We start from the raw sequence: 27025 nt of genomic DNA, 5'->3' as shown, positions 1-27025 counted from the left end.
TAGGGTGATATGGAGTCAAATTTTTTTAGTTTGAAGATAAGTCGTATTGCTATATTTTGAATCGGTTGTAGTTTGCGGATGAGGGTGGCGTTCTGCATAAAGGGAGCTACAATAGTCCAGTTGAGACAATGCTAACATTTGCATCAGTATTGCGAAGTGATGACTGTGGAAGAAGGGTCTGACCAGTCGGAGTTGACTCATGCTATAGAACAGGAGTGTCAAATTCAATCACATTAAGGGACTGAAATCTAAAACACAGGCTAAGTCACAGGCCAGACCCCGCCCCCATAATAGTACTAATTGTAATACCATTTTTCCATTCATTTTTCATATATGCACACAATATACCGTATTTTTCACTCCATAAGACGCATCTGACCATAAGACGCACCCTAGATTTAGAGGGGGAAAACAAGAAAAAAACATTCTGAACTCAGGCTCTTCATTCAGCCCCCCTCACTCCCTGCTAGGCTCTGCACCACACCCCATACTCCTTGCCAGGCTGTACACCCTGTCCCTCCTCCCTACCAGTGTCTGTACCGAGCCCCACACTCCTTGCCAGGCTCTGAATCCTGTCCCCCCACAGTACCTTTTAAAAACACTCCCCACCCCTGTATCTTTTTTTTTTTTTTTAACTCGTCCCGTCTTACCTTTTATGATCAAACAATTTTTATTGATGCTATCTAGAAACAAAGCCAGGAAACAAATACAATCACCAATGTAAAATGCAGGAATGTAGCTAAAACAAGGAACATCTAAAGTTCAGCATCAGGTTTTCAAATTATAACAAAAAAAGACAGAACAATACAGGAATTTGACATTGCAACCTTTTAAAAACATCCCACCCACCGTCCTACTTTTTTAAAGGTCCAGCATGTATTAGCACGGGCAGGAGGCAGCTTTTTAGCTTTCTGCGTTGCTGCCTGGGCCCACCCCATTTCCTGACTGGCTGCCATCGGTTCTCATGGGACTTGCGAGAACTGACAGCAGCTAGTCAGGAAGCGGGGCTGGCCCAGGCAGCAACGCGGAAAGCTGCCTCCTGCCCATGCTGATACATGCTGGACCACCAGGCTATGGTAGTGTGGGGGGTGTTTTTAAAAGGTAGGACGGAGCGTGGGTGTTTTTTAAAAGGTATGGGAGTGGTGGTAAAAATTTGTATCTTTGCTGCATTAGACGATCCCTTCCCTGTCCTGCCAGGCTCTGCACCCAGCCTCACTCCCTCCCTGCTAGACTCTGCACCCTGTTTGCCCTCCCTCCCTGCTCTGCCAGTCTCTGCATCAAGCCCCCTCCCTTATTCCCTTGCCTGCCATATCAGTCTCTTCACCCAGTCCTCCTCCTTCCTGCCCTGCCAGGTTCTGTACCCTGTCCCCCCCTCCCTCCCGATGCCTTACAGACCTCCGCTGTGCCTATCATAAGTCCTGGTGGGCCAGGACAGGAGGGATCTCTCCCATCTCCTGCCCCAGACAACTTTAACAATTTTATCTCCCTCCCCCCCCCCACCACCCAGACATAACTTTTAAATCCCTGGTGGTCCAGGGGTGGGCTGGGGCAGGAGGGATCCCTTATGTCTCTTGTCCCAGATGACTTTAAACAACTTTTATTTCCCTCCCGTACCCTCTGTGTACCTGTTAAGTTCCTAGTAGATCATGAGAACTCCCGGCAGCCAATTAGCTAACAGCTCTGCACGAAAAAGAACAAAGGAAGTCTGCTCCTGTCTGTGCAGAGCCGCTAGCTGATTGGTTGCCGTGAACTTGGCTAGGGCAGAAGATGGAAGGAATCCCTCCGGTCCCAGCCCACCACCGGGCCACCAGGGATTTAAAAGGTACCTTGGGGGGAGGAGGAGGCGGGTGGGAGATAAAAATTGTTAAAGTTGGCTGGGGCAGGAGACAGGAGGGATTGCTCCTGTCTTGGCCCACCGCTGGACCACCAGGACTTACCGCAGGCCCAGCAAAGGCCTGCAACAGGTTCAGGAGGGGGGCAGGTCAGCGCTGACCTGAATATAAATGGAGATCCCCATTTATGGGCCATTTTTTGTGGCCCCAAAATCTGTTTATATATACGGTACTTGATTCAGTTCTTTTGTACCTTCATCTTCAGAGATCCAGGTTTGGTTTGGTTGGGGTTTTATTTTTATTTTTATTGCTCCAGCATCTTAGTAGAAACTAAAGCAAATAACTCATTTTATTTTTTCTGCTATGGCCTTATCCTCCTTGATTACCAATTTCATTTCCTGTTCATCTAGTAATCCAGTTGACTCCCTTCAAAGCTTCAGGCTTTTTATATAGTTTTAAGATGCTTTCATGATTACTGTCCTGGAACTGTTTGAACAAACCTCATATATGTAAAGATCTGTGCAGGACCCTCACTAGTCCAGTATTCTCCTGCATTCAGGACCATACCACATTAGAGAGACTTAGGATGTGCTATAGCCAGATATATCAGGGATGACTGCAAACTATGCACAAAACTTATAGCATGATGTTATTACATTGGTGTTTAATGCCAGCAGAAGCTAATGGTCTTTCTTTACCTTTATCCCTTGTGCAAATACACAGCATAGGGTGACATTGTGGGGGGGGGGTGTCATAGGGTGTGGGTGGGTACCACTGAATACTAAGGATATTTTTGGGGTGGGGATGGGATCAGGTCACTTTAATGTTTTGTGGAGATTAGGTTGGGGGAGACTTTACTACTAGGGATTTTCAAAGGGACTGATAGAGACCCGGTAACCCCCTTTTGTTTGGGGTTTTTTTTTTAAATGCCCCTTTTTTCAGTGACCCCCATTGTTTGTTTGGGTTTTTTAGCGTCCCCCTTCTTTCAGTGTATGAGCCAGTCACCACTCGGATACTGACAAGAAGGGGAACTTTTTGGCAACGAGTTGCAGATTACTGCCTGTTTTTAATACAGCTATCATTTGTATTGTTTATTGCATTGCCGCAGTATATATTTTTTCATTAATTTTGTAGTAGACATGACATGATCAGCTATTGGCACGTGGCTTTTTGCATCGGCCCCACAGTGCTTTTATTATTATAGATTGTACATACCTTAGATATTTGAAAACCAAATTTTGTGTATCCTTCTGTAAAATGTTACATATCCAACAAATGATATTATCCATGAGAATCTGAAACAGAAAATGATTTTTATTCTTCCAATATTAAAAACATAAAGACAGACACATACTGTATATAAAAATATCACAGTGTTTGGCAAGTCTCAAAAAGACTTGAGAGACTGAGATTTGAGCCAGAGCTTGTACACATTAAGGCTTTTGTCTAAGGACAGCCACAATGGATGCAGTATACTTTTTTTTTCTTCAGCATCAGCAAGAAGTTCAGAGGTATAAGTTTCTGGGTGCCAACTTTAATTTTTAGATGTCATGGTGACCTGATGCTTGGGACTTGTGAAGCCCTTAAGCAACCAGCTGATGTGATTTGTGCAACCTATATGGAATCATATACCATGTTATAAGTGTGTCTGCAGTAATAATATTAAAATGAAATTAGATTACTGTAATGTGATCTATGCGGGTCTGCCTAAAGCACTACTAAAACATCTTCAGACATTACAAAATATGGCAGTGAGAATTCTAAGTAACGCTCGTAAATATGATCATGTAACCCCTCTATTAAAACAGTTACAGTGGTTACCTGTTTATTTTCAGCTACAGTTTAAAATTTTAACCTTGACTTACAAAACATTACACTCAATTATTCCATATTCACCATCAAGGGTTCTTCTATCATTATTAGACAACAGCATAGTGATTCCTCATCCCTCAAAAACGAAATGAGAGTGAACTAGGAATTCAGCATTCTTTGCAAATGTGCCAGCCTTATGGAACTTATTGCCGACTAGTTTATGCTTGGTATCTTCATATGAGGGCTGTTCAAAAAGTATCATACCTTTATTCATAAATAATATTCGTATTCAGACACAACAATCTTATACTAATCTCCTTCAAAGTAGTCCTCTTGGGCTGCCACACATTTCTTCCAATGGTTCTGCCACTTTCGGAAGCAGCGCTGGAACGCCTCTTTTGAAATTGCTCGCAACTGGTCTGTCATATTCTGCATGATGTTGTTTCTTGACTGAAATCTGGTCCCTTTCAGCTTGGGAAAAAGCCAGAAGTCACATGGAGCTATGTCGGGAGAGTAGGGAGCCTGAGGAATCACAGGTGTGTTGTGTTTGGCCAGGAAACGTTGTATTAAATGTGAGTAATGGGCAGGTGCGTTATCGTGATGGAGCTTTCAATTGCCTGTAGCCCACTGGTCTGGCCATTTGCGTCTCACAGCGTTACGAAGGCGACGCACAACCTCTTGGTAGTACCCATTGGTGATAGTTGTGCCATGTGGTGCTTACTCGTGATGAACCATGTCACTGGAGTCAAAGAAGACGGTCAGCATGACTTTGACTTTGCTGCAGACCTGCCTTGCTTTTTTTGGCCTCAGGAATGTTGAATGCTTCCATTGTGATGACATCAACTTGGTTTCTGGGTCGTACCCATAAACCCAGGACTCATCGCCAGTGATCACTGTGCTGAGAAGTTGGAACCACTGTTCTGTCTCCAGCATGTCCTGTGCGATCTCCAAATGGAGTTGCTTCTGCTCGATCGTTAGCAGCTTTGGCACGAACTTCGCTGAAATTCAGCCTAAATCCTCAGTCAAAATGGAATGAACGGATCCAACGCTGATGCTCGCCTCATCTGCAAATTTTCTGATCGTGATTCGACAATCATGCATCACTAGGGTCCTCACTTGGTCAATGACGATCTCATTTATGAATGTTGAGGGCCTACCAGAATGTGCTTCACTCTCCACTGATGTATGGCCATCTCTGAAGTGGTTGTGCCACTCCTTTATCTGTGTGGTGCCCATTGCTTCAACCCCAAAGGCCTGTTGAATCTTGCGTATTGTTTCCACTTGGAAATCGCCAAGCTTTACACAAAATTCAACTTTTTCTGTCATTTATTCAAAAACAAAAATCTGACGGTGCTCACTTACATTTTCTCACTCATCGGCAGTCTGTCGGCGACTGACAGTTTCGGTAGGTGGGAAACAATTCAAGCATGCGCATTAAAGTTGCCTACATACGTGCACCAAACCACGCCTCCCTAGCTTTATTTGTTTACGCAAGAAAAATTAAGGTCTGATACTTTTTGAACGGCCCGCATATACTCGGTTTCATGTACTTCTGAAGACTCATCTCTTTGAACGTGCTTTCTATTAACTGTAAATTTTAGTAGAGAATGCACTTTTGCAGTGTTAGACAATGAATGGCTTTATGTTTTTTGTATGAAAGTAGTGTACTATCCTATTTTTAATGATTTTTTTTTTAAATTATTATATTTTATTGTAAACTGCCTTGAGTTGTGCTGCAAGTAAGTTTAATAAATGATAAACAGAATCTTGCATATGAGTTTATTCCCGTTGATCTTCCATATTAGTTTCTTTAAATCTGTTTGAAGGCTCTTCTTGTGGACATGATTGTATGTGCTTTTGTAATTTAGCCCTTTGTTCCATGTATTTTAGTACTAAGAGATTCAAATGGTGATTTTTAAAACATTTCTGTTTTCTTTCCATTATATGAAATGGAAGCTTTGCTAGAAAAGCATCAACTAACTTCACTATTTGTTCTTCATCCATCATTCTATTTTTTTCCCAATCTCAAAAGGAAGTCTAATAGATATACTGCTCATGATATGTCAGATTTTATGACGAAACAACTATGTGAGAAATCCAAAAGACTAGTATTTTATAAAGTAATATAAGCTTCTATGGGCCCTGGAAGAGCTTATTAGCTTTCGGCTATGGTGTCTGTCTATATTTATGATTCTACATTTTTATTATATTTTTATCTTATATGTTTGTAAATTGTTTATATGTTTATGGTTAATTTCATTTCATTTTGCTGTTCTGTTTCTATAGGCTTCTATCATACACCCCTGAAAAAGGCTACTTTAGCCGAAACACGGAAATAATTTTTATGCCTGCCTCATTTTGGGGTCCTTTTTAATAAGGTGCGGTAGCTGATTTAGCGCATGCTAAATGCTAACACGTCCATTATATTCTATGGACGCGTTAGCATTTAGCGTGCACTAAATTGGCTACTGCACCTTAGTAAAAGATGGGGTTTATGTATATTATATATGTACTGCTGATTTATAATGTTTCAATAAATTGATTGTCCTTACAGTGGTTTGATTTGTGTCCTTTCCCCACTTCCCTTTTTTTGCTCCAAACTAATATACATTTTTAACTTTAAGAAATCAAATTATGCTTTCTCCTTGTTTACTTCTCCTTTATATCTCCTGCACAAATAACAGACCCATATGATTAGTGATTTCTTTGTAGGCCAAAAGACAGAAAGTAAGTCCTCTCTGAGACAGAGCTGCTCCAGTACTAACCTTTACATGTCTATTTCTTTGGGAACTATATTGCACCTGCTTGTCCTGTGCTTTTAAGAAAAAAGTAATTAACTTGAAAATAAGTCTGGTTTAAGAATATTGCTTGATCTGCTTAAGAACATAAGAAGTTGCCACCACTGGGTCAGACCAGAGGTCCATCGCGCCCAGCGGTCCACTCCCTCGGCGGCCCATAAGGTCTATGACCTGTGATGTGGTTCCTGTCCATTTCTGTAACCTACCTCTTCTTTCTATCTGTAACCTTCAATTCCCTTATATTTTAGGAACTTATCTAAACCTTCCTTGAAACCCTGCAATGCTTGAGTTATATACGCATCAAGAAAGTTGAACGTACAATGTATATCAATATTATCGTCTATCATTAGTTGCATTTTTTAATCATTTTTGTCCTAATGTATTTGAAAATACAATGTCTGGGCTTAAATATTGTATATTTTGTGATATTTTTATATACAGTATGTCTGTTTTTGTGTTTTTAATATTGGAAGAATAAAAATCATTTTCTGTTTCAGATTCTCATGGATAATATCATTTGTTGGATATGTAACATATTTTACAGAAGGATACACAAAATTTGGTTTTCAAATATCTAAGGTATGTACAATCTATAATAATAAAACCCTAGAGCACGCATGCGCTCTTGAAAATTTGTTATTCCTGGTGCCTTGAGGTGTGCTTCTGTGGCAGTATTCTATTTGACACCTCACGGCACTTGCAGGGGCTGGAGGCGCATGTGGTGGCTGAAGGCACGCGACTGTGCTCTCTCCCTGCCCGCGTCCTCGGCAGGGAACACACCTCCCACCCTCACTCACCGCTGCCGCCGATGATCCTCCTCTTCAGAGCAGCCTGCGAATGTGGCCGGCTTTAAAGAACCTCGCAGGCCGCTCTCCAACTTCAGTAGCACGCTCCCTCTGACATACGGGATCACGTCAGAGGGAACGTGCTACCGAGTAGGAGAGCGGCCTGCTAGGTTCGCTAAAGCCGGCCACCACGATCGCAGGCTGCTTTGAAAAGGAGCAGGCCAGAAGACGCTGGGATGGAGGGAGGGTAAGGAGGGGGATCAATACAGGGAGCCAGGGGGAGAGGGAAAGGGAAAGGGGGCTGCTTTGGGGGGGGTATGCTGGGGGAGACAGAAGGGGCCATTGATAGGGAGAGGGAAAGAGGGCTGCTTTGGGGGAGAGGTGTGCTGGGGACAGACAGCTTTGCTCTGGGGGGAAGACAGAAGGGGCCATGGAGAGACAGAGAGAGGGAAAGGGGCTTCTTTGGAGGGGAGGTGTGCTGGGGACAGACAGCTTTGCTCTGGGAGGAGACAGAAGGGGCCATGGAGAGATAGGGAGAAGGAAAGGGGGCTGATTTGGGGGGGAGGTGTGCTGGGGACAGACAGCTTTGCTCTGGGGGGGAAGACAGAAGGGGCCCTGGAGAGACAGGGAGAGGGAAAGGGGGCTGCTCTCTGAGGTGAATTATATTGCTGATGCTCTGCATGATCTCATCAGAGTTGTGAACAAGGTCTTGGCCTATGCTATCTCTTTCTAATGGATGCTCTAGATCAGACAGTGGGCAGGCAGGCTTTCATGTCAGGGGCAAATGCTCTTTTTCAAGGACCTAGATGACCTGAAGGCTAGTGTGACACACCATCGCCCCAAGTCCTTACTAGATAGCAGACCTTGGATGGCCTGCAGTTCAGGTTGGGGCAATTTTTGAGGCTCCTGAAGATTTTGTACATATTTGGGAGGCCAAATGACACAAAAGACCATTTCAGGGATTGCATCAGCGATTCAAAAAGAGCAGGAGACAACAAGCCTCGGACTAGAGAGCTGCACGGGAACGGGGACGACGGGAATCCCGCGGGTCCCCCCTTGGTCGCGGGGATCCCGTGGGGATGCCCCCTAGGGTCGCGGGGATCCCGAGGGGATGCTCCCTAGGGTCGCGGGGATCCCGTGGGGACGCCTCCGAGGGTTGCGGGGTTGGATCGCAGTGCACTTGAGCCGCGAGGCTAGTCTTCTCCTTACCTGCCCTGCTGCAGCACACAGCCAACCAGAAGTCTTCCCGATGTCAGCACTGACGTCGGAGGGAGGGCTTAAGCAAAGCCCTCCCTTCCTCCGACGTCAGTGCTGACATCGGGAAGACTTCCGGTCGGCTGTGTGCAGCAGGGCAGGTAGGAAGAAGGCAATGGCGTACGAAAGAGGAGGGGGGTGGTCCGCCCCGGGGAGTGTGCACAGCCGGTCAGGTCCCCCAATCGACCGACAACAGGACCGGCCGACAAACCTCCCTGCCCTGTAGCCGCGAATTTAAATTACCTCTTACAGCAGCTTCAATACTCCAGCTGCTGTAAGAAGGTAATTTAGATTCGCGGCTACAGGGCAGGGAGGTTTGTCCCACCGGGCCTGTTCTGTTGTCGGTCGGGTGGGGAAGCGCCACAAAGGGGCAAGGAGGGAGGAAAGGTGGAGTGGAGAAGAAAAGACACTTAAGGGAAATGGGTAAAACTGAGGGAGGAGAGGGCCACTGAAAGCACTGGGGAAGACAAAGGGGTGGAGAAGGACGCTGAAAGGACATGGGGAAAACGGGAGGAGGGGGAAGGATGCTGAAAGCACATGGGGAAGACAGAGGAGGGAGAAGGCCGCTGAAAGGACATGGGGAAGACAGAGGGGGGAGAAGAATGCTGAAAGGACATGGGGAAGGCAGAGGGGGAGAAAGATGCTGCTTGACAGGACATGGGGAAGATGGCGGGGGAGAAGGACACTGAAAGGAAATGGGGAAGAGGGAGTGGGGAGAAGACGCTGGCAGGGAAGAAGACAGAGGTGCCAGACTATGGGGGGAGCGGAGGGAAAAAGATGAGTGCCAGACCAATTTGGAAGGGGGGAGAAAGGGAGAGGCACAGTAACAGAGCAAATAGAAGACACAGAGAGAAGAGAGATAGTGGATGGAAGGAATTGAATGCAAACATGAGGAAAGCAGAAACCAGGCAACAAAGATAGGAAAAAAATTCTATTTTTTTTTTTTTTTTTGCTTCAGGATAAAGTAGTATATTAGTTGTGTTGATAAAAATTTATAAATATTAGAGGTTCTGGCAGAAACCCGTTTACAAAGTATGTATTCTTTCCAATTAATATTTCCAAATTAATAAAGTCTTTTTGCTTATTTTTAAATGGGTTTCTACCAGAGCCTTTAATTCAGTAGCATAATTAAATGAAATATCTATTTCTGAAGTTTATAGGGATGGGCGGGGACGGAGGGGATTCCTCGCGGGGATGGAGGGATTCCTCGCGGGGACGGAGGGATTTCTCGCGGGGACGGGTGGGAGTCCTCACGAGGACGGGTGGGAGTCCTCACGAGGACGGGTGGGACTTTGGCAGGGACGGGTGGGGACGGGTGGGATTTATGTCCCCACGCAACTCTCTACCTCGGACTCTTTCTCAGCTGGAAGACTTTTGACCCGGAGAATGATCTCTCTTCTCCACCATAGTTCGGCGGATGGGGCTGCCACAGATGGATCTGATGGCCTCAGCGGTGAACATTAAGATGCCTCATTTTACAGCCAAAGATCTGAGGTCTGAAGCGAGGGGGTTGAACGCGTTTGTTCAACCATGGCCAGATAACGAGCTCTTGAATGTGTTTCCCCTGTGGCCCATGCTTGGACAACTGCTCTGCGCTGCATCGTCGATCCACTGCACACACAGGCGGTTGTTTTTTATCCATTTTAAATTGTGGTTGTTTACCTTATTTACCATGGACCCCTGAAGAAGGCGTGTTTTTTGAAACACAGACCGTGTTGGGTCTTTTGGTTTGTAAAAAGGTGGTATTGGTTACCGCTTTTAATATTGGGTAAAATAAACATCTTGTACATATCAGTCTGCAGTTTCTTTTTTGTTTTTTGCTTGCTGTTTTTATACTGCAGACACTGTTGGGTTTCTTTTGTTCCATGCTCTGCTGAGTCATTTGCAGGATTGCAATTCATTTCCTGTCTTGGTAGTCCCTAGTGGTGCCTGATTGGCCTCATGGACCATGGTATGCAGACCTAGTTCATCTCCAGAGGGATGAAGGCCCTCAGACTTCCAGTCCAAATGGATCTTCTCACTCGAGGACCAGTCCCTATTAAGAATCAGGAACACGTTAGGTTTACAGCATGGCTCTTGAATGGATGGCCCTGACATGTTTAAGTTTATTTACATTTGATGTATCGCTTATTACAAATTTCTAAGCGATGTACAATTTAAAAACCAGCAGATTGTGGTAATACATACAATTTTACTACTTTGGACAGTTGACAAAACAAATTTAGACAAACATGATTGAGAAGGAAGGAAGGGGAAAGTTACAGTTGCATTATTTGTTAAAATTTACATAGAGGGGAGAGTACAATAGGTATAAATAGGGGAAAGAAAAAAAAAAATAAATAAAAAAAAAAAAGAAATAAAAAAAACGAAAGAAAAGGAGAAGAGAATCTTAAAAACATATGAGTTTAAAAAAAGATCATTTCATAAGTCAAATGCATCTTGAAACAAGTAGGTTTTTAACAATTTTTTAAAAGAGACAAGCAAGTGTTGTTCAGATGTGGTTATTACTGCATTGCTCAGAGTGAAGAAGCCATCCGCGATGGCAACCTATGCTAAGGCCTAGAAGTCTTTTCAGCACTGGTGTGTGGCAAAGGCTATAGAATCCTGGCAAGCTCCAATTTCAGTAGTCCTGGACTTTTTGCAGGAGGGACTTCAGATGGGACTCTCGGTAGGTTCTCTGAAAGTACAGGGAGCAGGTCTTTCCTGTTTCCAAGCTTGACGGGAACAAGACTCCTTGACCGACGACCCTGATGTCACCCTGTTCATTAAAGGGGCTCTGCGGTTGCGCCCTCCGGTCCGTTCCCCTTTCCCTTCCTGGTGAAATGATAGCAAAGCAGAAAAGATACAACCTGAAGGAACTTTACACTATTTATCAGGAAAAGTAAGGACCTGAAATTAGGTTCTCAAAATTCTGTAAGCTTAGGTTAAAATGGTGTGCTACTGTCAGTTCATTAGGAACTCATTCAGTCTGTATCTGTACAATTCATCAAAATGTGAAACTTATGCTTTCTGCTATTTCACTTCCAGAAGACTACAAATTACTTCAGAGAAAAACTGTGATATTAACTCAAAGGACTGCATGTTACAGCGGTGTGAAAAATGCCATGGGAGGATTCCTCAGGAGGAATATCTTGCGATTATTTTAAAGAAAGTGACCCTGATGATATTATTGTAATTAAGCAATGAATTCACATAGCTTGGAATAACCTTGAAACTTGGCAATTATACTTAGATGATTTTACTTCAGAATTAGTTGGCAAAATTTGTAACCTGGCCTGCCACCATTTCATCTCGAAGCACCAAAGTGCCTATCTGAAGGAAATGAAAGAAAATATAAAGGAGGGTCAGGTCATCATTTTGAAGGACTTTGCTGAGAATTATTCCTTTACAATTCCCCCTCCCTATTCGCGGTTTCGGGGTTCGCGGTTTCGATTATCCGTGAATTTTTTTTTTGGGGGGGGGAAAGCATAGTTTAGGACCTTCCCGCCTCAGCATTTCACAGATTACTCCTTACCTGGTGGTCTAGTGGGCTTTCAGGGCAGGAACGATCTTCCTACGATCCTGCCCCGTGTAGATCGCCAATAGGAAATGGCTGCTGTGAGCTCCCGTCGTAGTCTCGAGAGACTACAGGAACTCACGGCAGTCATTTCCTATTGGCGATCTGCACGGGGTAGGAGCGTAGGAAGTTTGCTCCTGCCCCGAAAGCCCGCTAGACCACCAGGTAAGGCCGGGATACCGGGAGGGAGGCGGGAGTGGATCAGAGCCAGACGAGAAGTTATTTGCGGTTTTTCACACTGCTGTTTAAGCAATTCTTTTATGCTATGCCTTTTCTTGTATTATGCCTAAATAAAACTTGAAACCCTTGGCTGGTACCTTGCATGGCTATCAGCAGTGGCCCCTAGGTGATGGGATTGCCAGTTTTGCTGACCTTGCAGTGGCTCAGCCACTGCAAAGATTAACACAAGGTAATTAATATACCACAGTTTTGCAACAACTTTGACTATAAAAATACATCTAAGCAAAGATGTGTCATAAGCTTAAAACATGGTAAGCACAACAAGCTTAGCTAGCTGCATTGTAAACTGTCATCTCCCTAGCTCATTTGCGTGCTACACAGTAGGGCACCAAAGATGGCTCTGTATAACCATAGTATATCAGCGCATGCAATTGATGCATGTCTGTGGAACCTTAATTTTGATCAAAACAAGGTTGGGCCCAAGAAGAAACAGGGTGACTTTTGCAACAAAATCAATGCCCTTTCAAATGGCATAAAAAAGACATTAATTAAAAACTATACAAGAGATATTTGCACCCAAAAAATGGCAAAAATTTGCATGAAAAAGTGACATCACCCCTTTGTCATTATATCTTTTAAGAACATAAGCATGACCTCTGCTGAGTCAGACCATGGGTCCATCATGCCCAGCAGTCCGCTCCCGTGGCGGCCCCCCCAGGTCCATGACCTGTAAGTGATCTTATACCTAAAACATTCTATTCCTTAATCCTTTAATATCCTTTATGGTAACCCTCTAACTATACCCTTCAATCCCCTTTTCCTTCAGGAAATCATCTAATCCCATTTTGAAACCCAAAATCGTACTCTGCCCTACCACCTCCTCTAGTAGCGCATTCCAGGTGTCCACCACCCTCTGAGTGAAGAACTTTCTGGCATTTGTTTTGAATCTGTCTCCTTTCAATTTTTGCAAATGCCCTCTTGTTTTTGATGCCCCCGCTAATCTGAAGAATCTGTCCCTCTCTACCTTCTCCATACCCTTCATGATCTTATAAGTTTCTATCATGTCCCCAAGTCTCCGCTTTTCCAAGGAAAAGAGCCCCAGCTTCTCTAGCCTTTCAGCATATGAAAGGTTTTCAATGCCTTTTATTATCCTTGTTGCTCTTCTTTGGACCCTCTTGAGTATCGCCATATCCTTCTTAAGGTACGGCGACCAGTATTGAACGTAGTACTCCAGATGCGGGTGCACCATTGCCCGATACAGTGGCAGGATAACTTCCTTCGTTCTGGTAGTGATACCTTTTTTGATAATGCCCAACATTCTATTCGCCCTCTTTGAGGCCGCTGAGCATTGTGCCGCCGGCTTCATTGTCCTATCCACTAAAACCCCCAAATCCTTTTCCAGTTTGCCTTCTCCCAGTACCATCCCTCCCATCATGTAGTTATACATTGGGTTTCCTTTCCCTTTGTGCAAGACTTTACATTTCTCCACATTGAAGCTCATCTGCCACTTGTCTGCCCACTCATTCAGTTTGTTTAGGTCCCTTTGTAGTTCTTTGCATTCCTCCACAGTTTTAACCCTACTGGAGAGTTTTGTGTCATCCGTGAATTTTATAACTTCGCACTTCGTCCCTGACTCCAGGTCATTTATGAATATGTTGAACAGCAGCGGTCCCAGTACTGACCCCTGTGAGACGCCACTCGTGACTCCTTTCTAGTCAGAGTAGTGTCCCTTTATTCCTACCCTCTGTTTCCTGTCTGCCAGCCAATTTTTGATCCATCTGTGTACTTCCCCTTCCACCCCGTGGTTCCACAGTTTCCTTAGTAGGCGCTCATGGGGTACCTTGTCGAAGGCTTTTCTTCCATTTGACTGCAAAGCTTCTTAGTGCAAATTCTAGATGTACATCATGGGCCATGACTACAGTTATGGCCTTAATCAAAGTTCAGGTCAGGAGCAATGAGGACTCAAAAGTAGGCCTTAAATTTTTTATTGTAACATTTTCACATAGTTTGCTGGTCCAACGTTGCTTTTATCGGCTACATATGATCAGGTCATTATCCAAACTATTAGATGCTGCGTCTTTGAACATCTTGATTCATTCACTCGTGATTTCGTGCATTGACTATTGTAATGCCCTTTATAAAGGCATAACTAAAAAAGAAATAAGAAGACTCCAGATAATACAGAAAACCGCTGTAAAGATTATATTCAATGCAAAGAAATCTGACTATGTTACTCCCCTCTTGCAAGAAGCCCACTGTTTGCCAGTGGAACACAGAATCACTTACAAAATTCTTCTGTTAACATTTAAGACCAGACAAAACAATCAACCCGAATTTATTAATAATCTTTTTACCCCTTATAATCCTTCTAAGACTCTAAGATCGACAGCCAATAAATAACCTTTTTTCTATTCCATCATTGAAGTATATACAATGAGGTCTACTATCTTCTCTGTTACCGCCCCTTCTCTCTGGAATAGTATCCTAAATTACTTACGTGAAGAATCAATTCTTAATAATTTTAAGACGAAGCTAAAGACATTTCTCTTTCTTGATGCCTTTGATACCTAATTGTCCTTTTAAGGGCAATTGAGTTCAACATTATTTATAGCAAACCCTCCCATTGTTTTTTCCCTAATTGTTCTCTTTTACTTTGACTGTTGTAGTTCTTGCCTTTTTACCTTTTGTTCCTGTTTGTCTTTGTTTTTAAAAGTCTTCGCGTTTGGCTAGAAAATGTATATTACAATATTGGACAATCCCCGATCCTCCGAAGTTTTGGCATTGGCGAAACCAATTACATCAGCTGGCCATTTGGGAAGCTAGAGATGCTGGAATTATAAGAAAGCGAAAGATGTTATTTATACAAATCTGGGGTTCTTATTTGCAAGATTTACATCCTAAGGGCCGTAGTGTGATTTTAAGTTGGATCTCTTAATTGGGCTTTTATAGTTAAATGAAGAGAGTATCATTGGGTAGAGAGTACTATAGGGTGAGGAAGGGTGGGAGTGGAGAGGGATGGTAAAGGTTCAAACACATTTAGATATAGTGGGGGTTTATTGAAATTGGAATTTGTCTTTTATTATGTATATTATATTATAATAGTTGATGCATTATTGATGTGCTTTGATGTTGTATTTGCTGTATTTGATGATGTTTGCATCTATAAAAATTGTTTGAATCTAAAAGTCTTCGCATGTTATTGTTTGGTGATGCTTTGTCAGCTTAAATTGGTATTTTAGCTAAGGTATGTTTTTATGTTTTTATGATATTTTACACCGCCTAGAAGGTTGATTGGGTGGTATAAGAAATTTTAAATAAACTTGAAACTTGATGTTAGGTTCCAAACTTTACACAGGAACTTAGTACCAGGGGTTGTACTAATCCAAGAAATTTCAGTCCCCTGACAGATTTTGTTGGGCTGCAGTGCCTGGACAAAGATGCTGTTTATGTTTTGTGGAGTTTTATGTTATCTGAAGTTTTATGTTATGTGGAGTTTTATGTTATCTGAAGGTGACCTCTATTCAGTTGCCTGTAAGTCTCGAATCAATAGAGATCAGGTTGAAAAATTGTGCTTGATTTAGTTTGAGACACTAGTGAATGTCCGCACAAAATTTTATTCAATTTGGAGGAGGTTGAGCATGGACGTTATCCCAGGACAAGCAGGCATGATATTCTCACATGTGGGTGACGTCATCTACGGAGCCCCGGCGCGGACAGCTTTTCAAGCAAACTTGATTAAAGTTTCAAGTTTGCACACTGCACCACGCATGTGCGTGCCTTCTCGCCCACTAGAGGGCGCATCCCACCTCGTGGTCCTCAGTTCAAATTTTTCCGCGGAGCAAGAAAGCCCTGTGGATCTGAGCTCCAGTGTTTTTGCCTTCTAGCTGCCGCGTTTAGTTTGTTTTCCTTCGAATTAGTTCGCGGTGCTGTTTCTTTCTTTTCGTTTCTCTTCAAAAAAAAAAAAAAAAAAAAAAAGTCTTTCGTTTTTCATCGGACTCCGGGGGCTCCCGGAATCCGTGGCCGCGGGACGTCGGTACGTTCCCGGCCTTCTTCTTTTTCTTCGTGGATGTCCCATCCTGTTACGGGATTCAAAAAGTGCAACCGGTGCGAGAGGTTGCTTTCCATCACTGACCCTCACCGGTGGTGCATCGTCTGCCTTGGGCCCGAACATCCGACAGACTCGTGTGATCGCTGTGCTACCTTCCAAAACAGGGCCCTCCGTCGCCGTAAGGCAAGAATGGCCGAATTGTTCGCCGTCGACGCACCGCTTAAGGCCTCGACGTCGGCCTCGGCTTCGGCCCCGGCCTTGACCTCGGCCTCGGCGTCCTCGGGGGCCTCGGCCTCGCCTCGGCCCTCTTCCTCAAAGGCCTCGTCAGTGAAGCAAGCTTCGGGTAAGTCCTCTGTTCCATCCCCTTCAGCAAAGAAGCCATCCTCGAGTCAGGCCAAGGCGGGTGGGTCGACCCCGGCCCCGCATCGGACCTCGACTCCGCACACCCCGAGGGAATACTCGAAACCGAGGTCGCCCTCCAGGGAGTGTGCCCCGGACTCGGAACTCCCCACCTTCGTGGGGATTCCGGCCTTCCAGGATCTCCTCCGAGCTCTGATCTCATCGGAGCTGTCGGGAGCCCTGGAAGTGTTGCAGCGTGCTGCGGTTCCGGCGGCCTCGACCTCGGCCGGGACGCCTTCGGTCTCGGAGGCCCCGACCTGGGCTCCCTCGGGAGCCCCGACCTCGGCGACCTCGGTCTCGGGTACGGTGGCCCCGTTCACCTCGGTCTCGGCCCCGCCCCGGACCTCGACCTCGGGGGAACCCCTTGAGCGGAGTGTAAGGCCCAAGGAAAAGTTGCGCAGAGTGCGCCGTCTTTCCTCCTCTTCCTCCGGGTCTTCCAGACACGCCTCGCCCTCGACGCGACCTCGGACGGGGCGTCGATCGAGGAAGTCTAAGCGGCCCCGAGGCTCGCCTCGGCGCGACCGTTCCTCGTCGTTCGGGGGCGAGGCGCTGCAGGTGTCGGAGTTGCGCCTCGACAACCCGAGGCTCCTCCGCTCACCCCATGGGAAGTCTTCCCGGGCCGCCTCGCCGAGGAAACGGGAGAGTGTCCCACGAACCCCGGGGTCCTCACCCAAGGGTTCGGCGAGGAGGATAACTTCCCCTTCCCCCTCGAGGACCCTCGAGAGGGGATCCTGGGATTCGGGATCGGTTAGGGACCCTCATTATTCCCATGAGGCCTCCCCCCTCTCCTCGGTGGGGCGGTCGAGAACCCCCTCCCCCCAGGCTAGGCCGTCCTCATTTTCATCCTTCGTTCAGGACATGGCCCAAGCCCTGGGGATTGACCTGATGGTAGGCTTTCGGTATTCCAAAGAATTTTTGGAGGAACAGGACCTCCCCACTCTTCCTAGGGAGGTCCCTAGACTACCTCTCAACAGTGTCCTTCTGCAAACCTGGCTGAAGAACTTGTCAAACCCTCTTACAGTCACGTCTGTGCCTTCAAAAATGGAATCGAAGTATAGGACGATTCCCCCTAAAGGGTTCGATAAGGCGCAGCTCTCACACCAGTCTCTTCTGGTGGAGTCTGCTCTTAAAAAATCTCAGCCCTCACGGGTTTCTGCGGCGGTTCCACCAGGCAGGGAGGGGCGGACCCTGGACAAGTTTGGCCGTCGCCTCTATTCAAATTCCCTGATGGCCACCAGGGTTCTAAATTACGCCTTCACCTTTTCCTCCTTTTTGCGTGGCATGGTGAAGGACCTTCCTCAATATCGAAACTCGTTACCGGACTCCCAAAGAGCAGGATTCGACAAGTTTATGTCCAACCTGTCTCAATTGCGGTTGTACCTATTCCATGCAGTGTACGACGCCTTTGAGCTGGTTTCGAGGGTGTCGGCCCTCGCGGTGGCCATGCGCCGCTTGGCCTGGCTTCGCACCCTCGACATGGACCCAAACCTGCAGGAACGCCTGGCAGACTTGCCTTGTGTGGGGTCCGAGTTATTCGACGAGTCATTGGACGCGGCGACCAAGCGCTTGTCGGAACAGGAGCGCTCTCTAGCATCCCTGGTCCGCCCCAAACCTAGGCCCCCGCCGCAGAAACCCTTTCGGCCTCCGCCGCGCCGATACCCTCAGAAGTCGACCCCGGCTTTCTCGAGACCGCCTCCGAGACGTCCGTCTCAGCGAGGCAGAGGGGGACAACCCCAAGCCCCGGCGCAGGGCCCTTCTAAGCCAGCGCCTTCCTTTTGACGGGCTGAGCGGACGGGGCGGGTTCCCCTCCGCACTTTCACAAGAACCCCTTCCTATCGGGGGCCGTCTTCGGTCCTTCCGGGAGGCATGGACCGAGATTACCTCAGACGCTTGGGTGCTCCGGATCGTCTCCGAGGGCTACTCGCTCAACTTTGTGTCCTCGCCGCCGGACAGTCCCCCAAGTTTAGTCCCCTGCAACCGTTCGCAGCTACCGACCCTTATAACCGAAGCCAAAGCCCTCTTGAAGCTTCGGGCGGTCGAGCCGGTCCCCAAGGACCAGTGGGGTACGGGGTTTTACTCCCGCTACTTCTTGGTCCCAAAAAAGACCGGGGACCTGCGCCCCATACTGGACCTCAGGAAGCTCAACAAATTCCTGGCCCGGGAGAAGTTTCGAATGCTATCTCTCCCGGTTCTGTATCCCCTCTTGGAGGAAGGGGACTGGATGTGCTCCCTCGACCTGAAGGAAGCATACACCCATGTTCCGGTGCACCCCGCCTGTCGAAGATTCTTACGATTCCAGGTGGGGGACCTCCACCTCCAGTACAGGGTACTGCCCTTCGGCCTGGCCGCGTCCCCACGAGTATTCACGAAGTGCATGGTGGTGGTTGCAGCAGCCCTCAGGTCGCGTGGACTTCACGTGTTCCCTTACCTGGACGATTGGCTCATCAAAGCCCCGACCAGGGAGGGGGTTATCTCAGCGACCCGACAGTCTATTGCCTTCCTGCAAACTCTCGGGTTCGAGATAAACTTTCCAAAGTCTCAGTTGAGGCCGTCGCAGTCTCTTCAATTCATAGGTGCGGTGCTGGACACGGTGCGCCTACGCTCCTACCTGCCGACCCAGCGGTTGGAAGCCCTGGTACGGATGAGCCACCAGGTCTCTCAACAGTCGAAGGTGTCGGCCAAGCGCATGATGATGCTGCTGGGCCATATGGCCTCGACGGTACATGTCACGCCGTTTGCGAGGCTACATCTGAGGATCCCTCAGTGGACCCTCGCGTCCCAGTGGCGTCAGGAGTGCGACCCTGTGTCTCGCCTCATTTCGGTGACTCCGCCCTTGCGGAAATCGCTGCGTTGGTGGACAGTCTCTTCAAATCTGTCCATGGGGCTATTATTCCGCACTCCGCCTTTTCGCAAGGTCCTGACCACGGACTCCTCGGAGTACGCGTGGGGAGCCCACCTCGACGGTCTTCGCACGCAGGGCCTGTGGTCGGCAGAAGACCGTCAGTGTCACATCAACGTGCTAGAGCTGCGGGCCATCTTCCTAGCACTTCGAGCCTTCGTTCACATATTGCAGGACCAGGTGGTCCTCGTCCGCACGGACAATCAGGTGGCAATGTATTATGTGAACAAGCAGGGAGGAACGGGGTCATGGCCCCTCTGCTCCGAAGCTCTTCGCCTCTGGGAGTGGGCGGCCTCCCGGAACATCTTCCTCCGGGCGGTCTACATCCAAGGAGAACGGAATTGTCTGGCGGACAAACTGAGTCGACTTCTGCAACCGCACGAGTGGACTCTACACTCAGCAGTTCTACGCGAGGTTTTCGCTCGCTGGGGAACGCCACAGGTGGATCTGTTTGCCTCTCCGGAGACACACAAACTACCACTATATTGTTCTCGGATGTACTCGCAGGACCGTCTGGAAGCGGATGCCTTCCTACTCGACTGGGAAGGGAGGTTCCTGTATGCATTCCCTCCGTTCCCTCTGATCATGCGAACGTTGGTACACCTAAAATCGTCCACGGCCACGATGATTCTCATAGCACCTCGGTGGCCGCGTCAGCACTGGTTCTCCCTGCTGCTCCAGCTCAGTGCCAGGGAGCCTCTCCCCCTGCCTGTCTCTCCTTCTCTGCTGTCTCAGAGTCAAGGATCCATGTTACATCCCAATCTGCAGTCATTGCACCTGACAGCCTGGTTTCTTGTTCCCTGACTCCTCCGGACCTGTCTCAATCGGTGAAGGAGGTGTTGGAAGCCTCCCGCAAGATCTCGACGAGGCTTTGCTATGCGCAGAAATGGACCAGGTTTTCCACCTGGTGCTCGTCTTTTCACCTGGATCCGGTATCAGTTCCGGTATCCTCGGTTTTAGAATATTTGTTTCATTTGTCGCGCTCCGGCTTGAAAACCACTTCGGTGCGGGTTCATCTCAGTGCGATTTCTGCTTTCCACCAACCTCTGGAGGGACGCCCTCTGTCACTCCATCCCCTGGTGACACGCTTCATGAAAGGGTTACTCAGGATTTGTCCCCCTCTTAAGCCTCCGTCTGTCGTGTGGAATTTGAATGTGGTTCTGGCTCAACTGATGAAACCCCCGTTTGAGCCACTCAACAAGTCCCTCTTGAAATTTCTGACTTGGAAGGCGGTGTTTCTAATTGCCCTCACCTCCGCCAGGCGAATTGGGGAGTTGCAAGCCTTGGTTGCGGACCCTCCTTTCACTGTCTTTCATCACGACAAGGTGGTTCTCCGCACCCATCCTAAGTTTTTACCTAAAGTTGTTTCTGACTTCCACCTCAATCAGTCCATTGTCCTTCCTGTGTTCTTCCCGAAGCCCCACTCCCATCCTGGCGAGAAGGCGCTTCACACACTTGACTGTAAGAGGGCGTTGGCATATTATCTTCAATGCACCAGGCCTCATCGGAAGGTTCCTCAATTGTTTTTGTCCTTCGATCCCAATCGATTAGGGCATCCAGTTTCCAAGCGCACTCTGTCTAACTGGTTGGCCGCTTGCATTTCCTTTTGCTACGCTCAGGCTGGCCTTCCTCCCCCGGGTCGAGTCACGGGGCACAAGGTCCGAGCAATGGCAGCTTCGATAGCTTTCCTCCGATCCACCCCGATGGAGGACATATGTAAGGCTGCCACTTGGTCTTCGGTTCATACATTCACCTCCCATTACTGTCTGGACACTTTATCCAGGAGTGACGGCCGGTTTGGCCAGTCAGTTTTGCAAAATCTGTTTTCCTAAATTGCCATCCTCCCACCTGCCCTTTTTTGGTTAGCTTGGAGGTCACCCACATGTGAGAATATCATGCCTGCTTGTCCTGGGATAAAGCACAGTTACTTACCGTAACAGGTGTTATCCAGGGACAGCAGGCATATATTCTCACAACCCGCCCGCCTCCCCGGGGATGGCTTCCTTGCTAGTTATGGAACTGAGGACCACGAGGTGGGATGCGCCCTCTAGTGGGCGAGAAGGCACGCACATGCGTGGTGCAGTGTGCAAACTTGAAACTTTAATCAAGTTTGCTTGAAAAGCTGTCCGCGCCGGGGCTCCGTAGATGACGTCACCCACATGTGAGAATATATGCCTGCTGTCCCTGGATAACACCTGTTACGGTAAGTAACTGTGCTATATTCAAAATTGGTTCACTTGACGGAAAATGACCCATTTGGTAATTGTGTTTTTTCCCCCCAGATTGAAGATTTAATGCTGTGATCTAAATTATGTGAACAAATCAAACACAAAATGAACTTGAGAACACATGATTGTCAAATGAAGAAACATGAATACAATGACAAATAAGGCCATGATACCTTACAGTCTGCTTAACTACTTCCAGGTATGGTGGCATGAACCACATTTTCTTCTTGCTATTTCGCATTTGGGATCTTCATTGGCTGTACTACATTTCTTGAATTATGAAACTGTTTTTGTCTGTACCTTCTCTACTGGATGTTTGTTCTGTGCATTCATTACCCTTTTCCTCTAGAAAAATTTTCTGATATTGCTGCTGCCTGTCATCGACTGAAACCTCCCACTGCACAGTTTTCAAATTTTCCTCGCAACTAAAAATTGTTTCCTCTCTGTGGCTTTTATTTTTATATACGTACATATGTGTGTGTGATATTTTAATATCCCTCTGCTTTTCCTATCTTTTTGCATATACGTATTTAAGTTAAGTTTCATTTTGTAAGGTTTTAATGGAGGGGAGGAAGGGAGAGATGGTGCCTGGAGGGGGATAGAGAGATTTGACACAGGGCACAAGGAAGAGAGAGATAGGACATGGGGGTAAATGAGAGGGAGGGAGAGGTGCACAGAGGGTGGAGGGGGAGAAGGAGGGAGATGTTGGATCCAGGAGCAGAATGGAGTGATGGAGAGATGCCTGGAAATGGTAGTGAGGGAAGAGATAGGGAGATGTGAGGCTATGGGGGAGGGAAGGAAGAGAGAGCAGATGCTGGGCTATAAGGGTGGAGGAAGGAAGACGCTAAAAATGGTAGAACCCTGAGGGAAAGAGAGGGTGTCAAAGAAATGGATGAGAGGATAGATATAAAGGTAGAAGAAAAATATTTTATTGTTTAAATTTTGACAAATAAATTTGTAGAATTTGCTGATTTTGTGCGCAGAATTTTGAATTTTTTTTTGCACAGAATTCAAAGCAAATACATCCACTATGAAAGGCAACTGACCCAGTTAATAGCAACGGACCTGACACAGTCCATGTTTTGGCTCTTAACAAGCCTTCCTCAGGGGTCCAGGCCAGTGATAACTTGATCAGAATATTGAGTTGGATATAAACACAAATTAAAATAAAAACTCCTTTGACAAAGGAGATGCCAAATGTTATCCGAGAGTATTATATCTGTGAACTGTTTTATGTTCAGCGCTATAATAGCTTAATGCATCAAAGGTTTTGTTCTCATGGCCATTCAGAGGTTGTGCAGAGTATCAGAAACCAATACTAAAGACCACATATGTTCAGTCTAATAGCCCAAAATGGCTCATTGATCACCCAAACCCTCTTATTCTATTAAATCTCAATTGTGAAAATATTAAATACTCAATTATTAAATACTCAATTATTAAATACTCAATTGTGAAAAAGTGCAAATTCACTTTCAAAATTTGTTATTATCAAAAATGCAGAGGGGAGGGTTGAATATAAAAATACAATGCAGATTTATATAAAATTTCCCAGTGAGGCACGTTTTCTGTCTTGGACCTTATTGATTTGCACAGATTTATTTATTTAACAGTCTTATATGAGAGAATCCCAGTGTTAGATGCAGGCTTGCATTCCAAGGAGAAGCTGATGAAACATACCCACTCTTCTACGAAACTGCGATAGTAGTTTTTAGTTTTATGAGTCACGCTGAATAGCCTGCGCTGCTCCCGATGCTCATAGAGTTCCTATGAGCATCGAGAGCAGCACAGGCCATTCAGTGCGGATCTCTGTGCTACAAACTGCTAGTGCAGTTTAATAGAAGAGAGGGATAGTTAATGTCCTTAGTTGTATCCTAGAGAAAACAATGGTGGAAATGTAGATGAACTTTAATTTTGACCTACATCGTGAAGGCTTCTGAGAGAGTCTCCTTTATATCCTCATAAAGGTCTTCCCAAAGCAAGGATTCTCATGCTAATGCCCCTTTTACAAAGCTGTGCTAAAAGTGGCCTCTGCATTGGAATAACCCACAAAGCTGAGGTTATGTTTTAGCACAGCTTTGTAAAAGGATTCCTTATTGTTCTATTTTACTTTTGAAACATTTTGTTGTGGTTTTTTTTGCATAAAATATTACAAATACAGTAGTACCTTGGATTACGAGCATAATCCGTTCCAGGAGCATGCTCGTAATCCAAAATGCTCGTTTATCAAAGCTAGTTTCCCCATAAGAAAAAATGGAAACTCACTTTGATAGGTTCCCCCCCTCCACCCCCCCCCCCGAGGCCAGCAGCGCTGCTCCCCCCCCACGAGAATCGGCATTGCTTCCCCCGAAGGCCCCCCCCCATGAGCCGGCACCCTCCCCCCCCTACGATCCACCCACCCCCGCAGCCATCGGGCACCCCCCGCCGCGACCTGAGGTCCCCCCCAACCCACCCGAACCCTCTTCTTACTTTGATGTAGCCTCCGCAGCGGCAACAGCATGTCCTGTGCTGTGCCGGTGCCCGCAAATCTGCCTCCGGAGCTGGGCCTTGAGCATGTGCGCATGCTCAAGGCCTGAGAGTTCACGTTGGACGTTGGACGTGAACTCTCAGGCCTTGAGCATGCGCACATGCTCAAGGCCCAGCACCGGAGGCAGATCTTCGGGCACCGGCACAGCACAGCACAGGACATGCTGGTGCCGGTGTGGAGGCTACATCAAAGTAAGAAGAGGGTTCGGGTGGGTTGAGGAGACCTCAGGTCGCGGCGGGGGGGTGCCCGATGACGGCGAGGGGGGGGTGCCGGATCGCGGGGGGGTGGGTGCCGGTTTGCAGGGGGGGCGCTCGCAAATCGAGGCGCGCTCGGTTTACGAGGCACCAAGTTTGCAAATGTTTTGCTCGTCTTGCAAAACACTCGCAAACCGGTGCACTCGTAAACCGAGGTACCACTGTAAATACATTTGATGCATAATTTTTATAGATTTATTTTAAGCTTTAAGAATTTTTAATCAGTATAAACAAGCACATCAAATCTTGTACCATAAGAAAAATAAGTAATCGCAAAGAGAAAAATCAAACGCAAATAAAGAAAAGATTTCAAGTACAGTAGAATCTCGGTTATCTGGCACCCATGGGGATTAATGGATGCCGGATAACTGTAGTTTCTGGTTATTTGAAAGTTAATGTAAAAATAGTTGTGTCTCCCTTCCCACCTCACTCTTATCATTCCTCCACCTCCACTTGGTCCCTATTCACAAAAGTGGTCACAGGGATGAAACAGGAAACTACAGGCCGGTGAGCCTCACTTCGGTTGTTGGAAAAATAATGGAAGTGTTGCTGAAAGAAAGGATAGTGTACTTCCTTGAATCTAATGGGTTACAGGATCCGAGGTAACATGGCTTTACAAAAGGTAAATCGTGCCAAACGAACCTGATTGAATTTTTTGATTGGGTGACCAGAGAGCTGGATTGAGGACATATGCTAGATGTAATTTACTTAGATTTCAGCAAAGCCTTTGATACGGTTCCTCATAAGAGGCTGTTGAACAAACTTGAAGGGCTGAAGTTAGGCCCCAAAGTGGTAAACTGGGTTAGAAACTGGCTGTCGGACAGATGCAGAGGGTGGTGGTTAATGGAAGTCGCTCGGAGGAAGGAAAGGTGAGTAGTGGAGTCCCTTAGGGCTCGGTGCTGGGGCCAATCCTGTTCAATATGTTTGTGAGTGACATTGCTGAAGGGTTAGAAGGAAAAGTGTGCCTTTTTGCAGATGATACCAAGATTTGTAACAGAGTAGACACCGAAGAGGGAGTGGAAAAGATGAAAAAAGATCTGCAAAAGTTAGAGGAATGGTCTAATGCCTGGCAACTAAAATTCAATGCAAAGAAATGCAGAGTAATGCATTTGGGGGATTAATAATCAGAAGAAACCGTATATGCTGGGAGGTGAGAAGTTGATATGCACGGATGGGGAGAAGGACCTTGGGGTGATAGTGTCCGAAGATCTAAAGGTGAAAAAACTGTGTGACAAGGCGGTGGCTGCTGCCAGAAGGATGCTGGGCTGTATAAAGGGAGGTTTAGCCAGTAGAAGGAAGAAAGTGTTGATGCCCCTGTACAGGTCATTGGTAAGGCCCCACTTGGAGTATTATGTTCAGTTTTGGAGACCGTATCTGGTGAAGAACATAAGAAGACTTGAAGCGGTCCAGAGGAGGGCGACGAAAATGATAGGAGGCTTGCGCCAGAAGACGTATGAGAAGAGACTAGAAGCCCTGAATATGTATACCCTAGAGGAAAGGAGGGACAGGGGAGATATGATTCAGATGTTCAGATACTTAAAGGGTAGTAATGTAGAACAAAATCTTTTCCAGAGAAAGGAAAATGGTAAAACCAGAGGACAAAATTTGAGGTTGAGGGGTGGTAGATTCAAGAGCAATGTTAGGAAGTTCTACTTTACAGAGAGGGTAGTGGATGCCTGGAATGTGCTCCCAAGAGAGGTGGTGGAGAGGAAAACAGTGACTGAGTTCAGAGAAGCGTGGGATGAACACAGAGGATCTAGAATCAGAAAATAATAGTAAATATTGAACTAAGGCCAGTATTGGGCAGACTTGCACGATCTGTATCTGTATATGGCCGTTTGGGGGAGGATGGGCTGGGAGGGTTTAGATGGGATGGAGTAGGTTTTAACGGAGATTCAGCAGTTGGAACCCAAGCACAGTACCAGGTAGAGCTTTGGATTCTTGCCCAGAAATAGCTAAGAAGAAAAAATTTAATAAAATTAAATTGAATCTTGTTGGGCAGACTGGATGGACCATTTGGGTCTTTATCTGCCGTCATCTACTATGTTACTATGTTATTTCTAGGTCCAGCATCTTCTTCACTTCTTTCTTGGTCACTCCCCCATTTTCTGTTCCCCCTTCTCTCCCTACTCCCTCCCTCCCTTACTTGAAACAGCAGAACCGATCCTGACAACCTCCTCCCTCCTTCCATTCCCAAAGCAGTAGAGGTGGTCCTGATAGAGAATGGAACGGAGATGTCTCGTCTCTGTGAGTTTTGTCGCTGTCCTTGTCCCTGCTCCTGCCCCATTCCTGTAAGCTCTGCCTTATCCGCACAAGCCTTGAACATTTATGATTTTAAAGTGTTTGAGGCTTTTGCAGATGAGGACAGAGCTTGCAAGAATGGGACAGGGACAGGAAAATAACTCACTAGAACGGGAAAATGAGTTCCCGTGGGGACAGGGAACAATTTGTCC

General features: G+C 46.6%; 1 protein-coding gene across 4 annotated transcripts in view; it reads left to right on the top strand.

The window, feature by feature from the left end:
- Positions 1-27025, top strand: part of MBD5 (methyl-CpG binding domain protein 5) — a 271962-nt gene that overhangs the window by 38623 nt on the left and 206314 nt on the right. For all 4 annotated transcript variants that reach the window (XM_033947317.1, XM_033947320.1, XM_033947316.1 and 1 more), the window contains exons 2-3: positions 6940-7021; positions 21846-21990. The gene's annotated coding sequence lies outside the window, so the exon portion shown is untranslated. The remainder of the gene's footprint in view (positions 1-6939; positions 7022-21845; positions 21991-27025) is intronic.

This window comes from Geotrypetes seraphini, chromosome 5 (genome assembly GCF_902459505.1).
Source record: "Geotrypetes seraphini chromosome 5, aGeoSer1.1, whole genome shotgun sequence".
In the NCBI taxonomy this organism is placed as follows: Eukaryota; Metazoa; Chordata; class Amphibia; order Gymnophiona; family Dermophiidae; genus Geotrypetes; species Geotrypetes seraphini.
The sequence above is the reverse complement of the archived record's forward strand: the minus strand, read 5'-3'. Positions and strand labels throughout refer to the sequence as shown.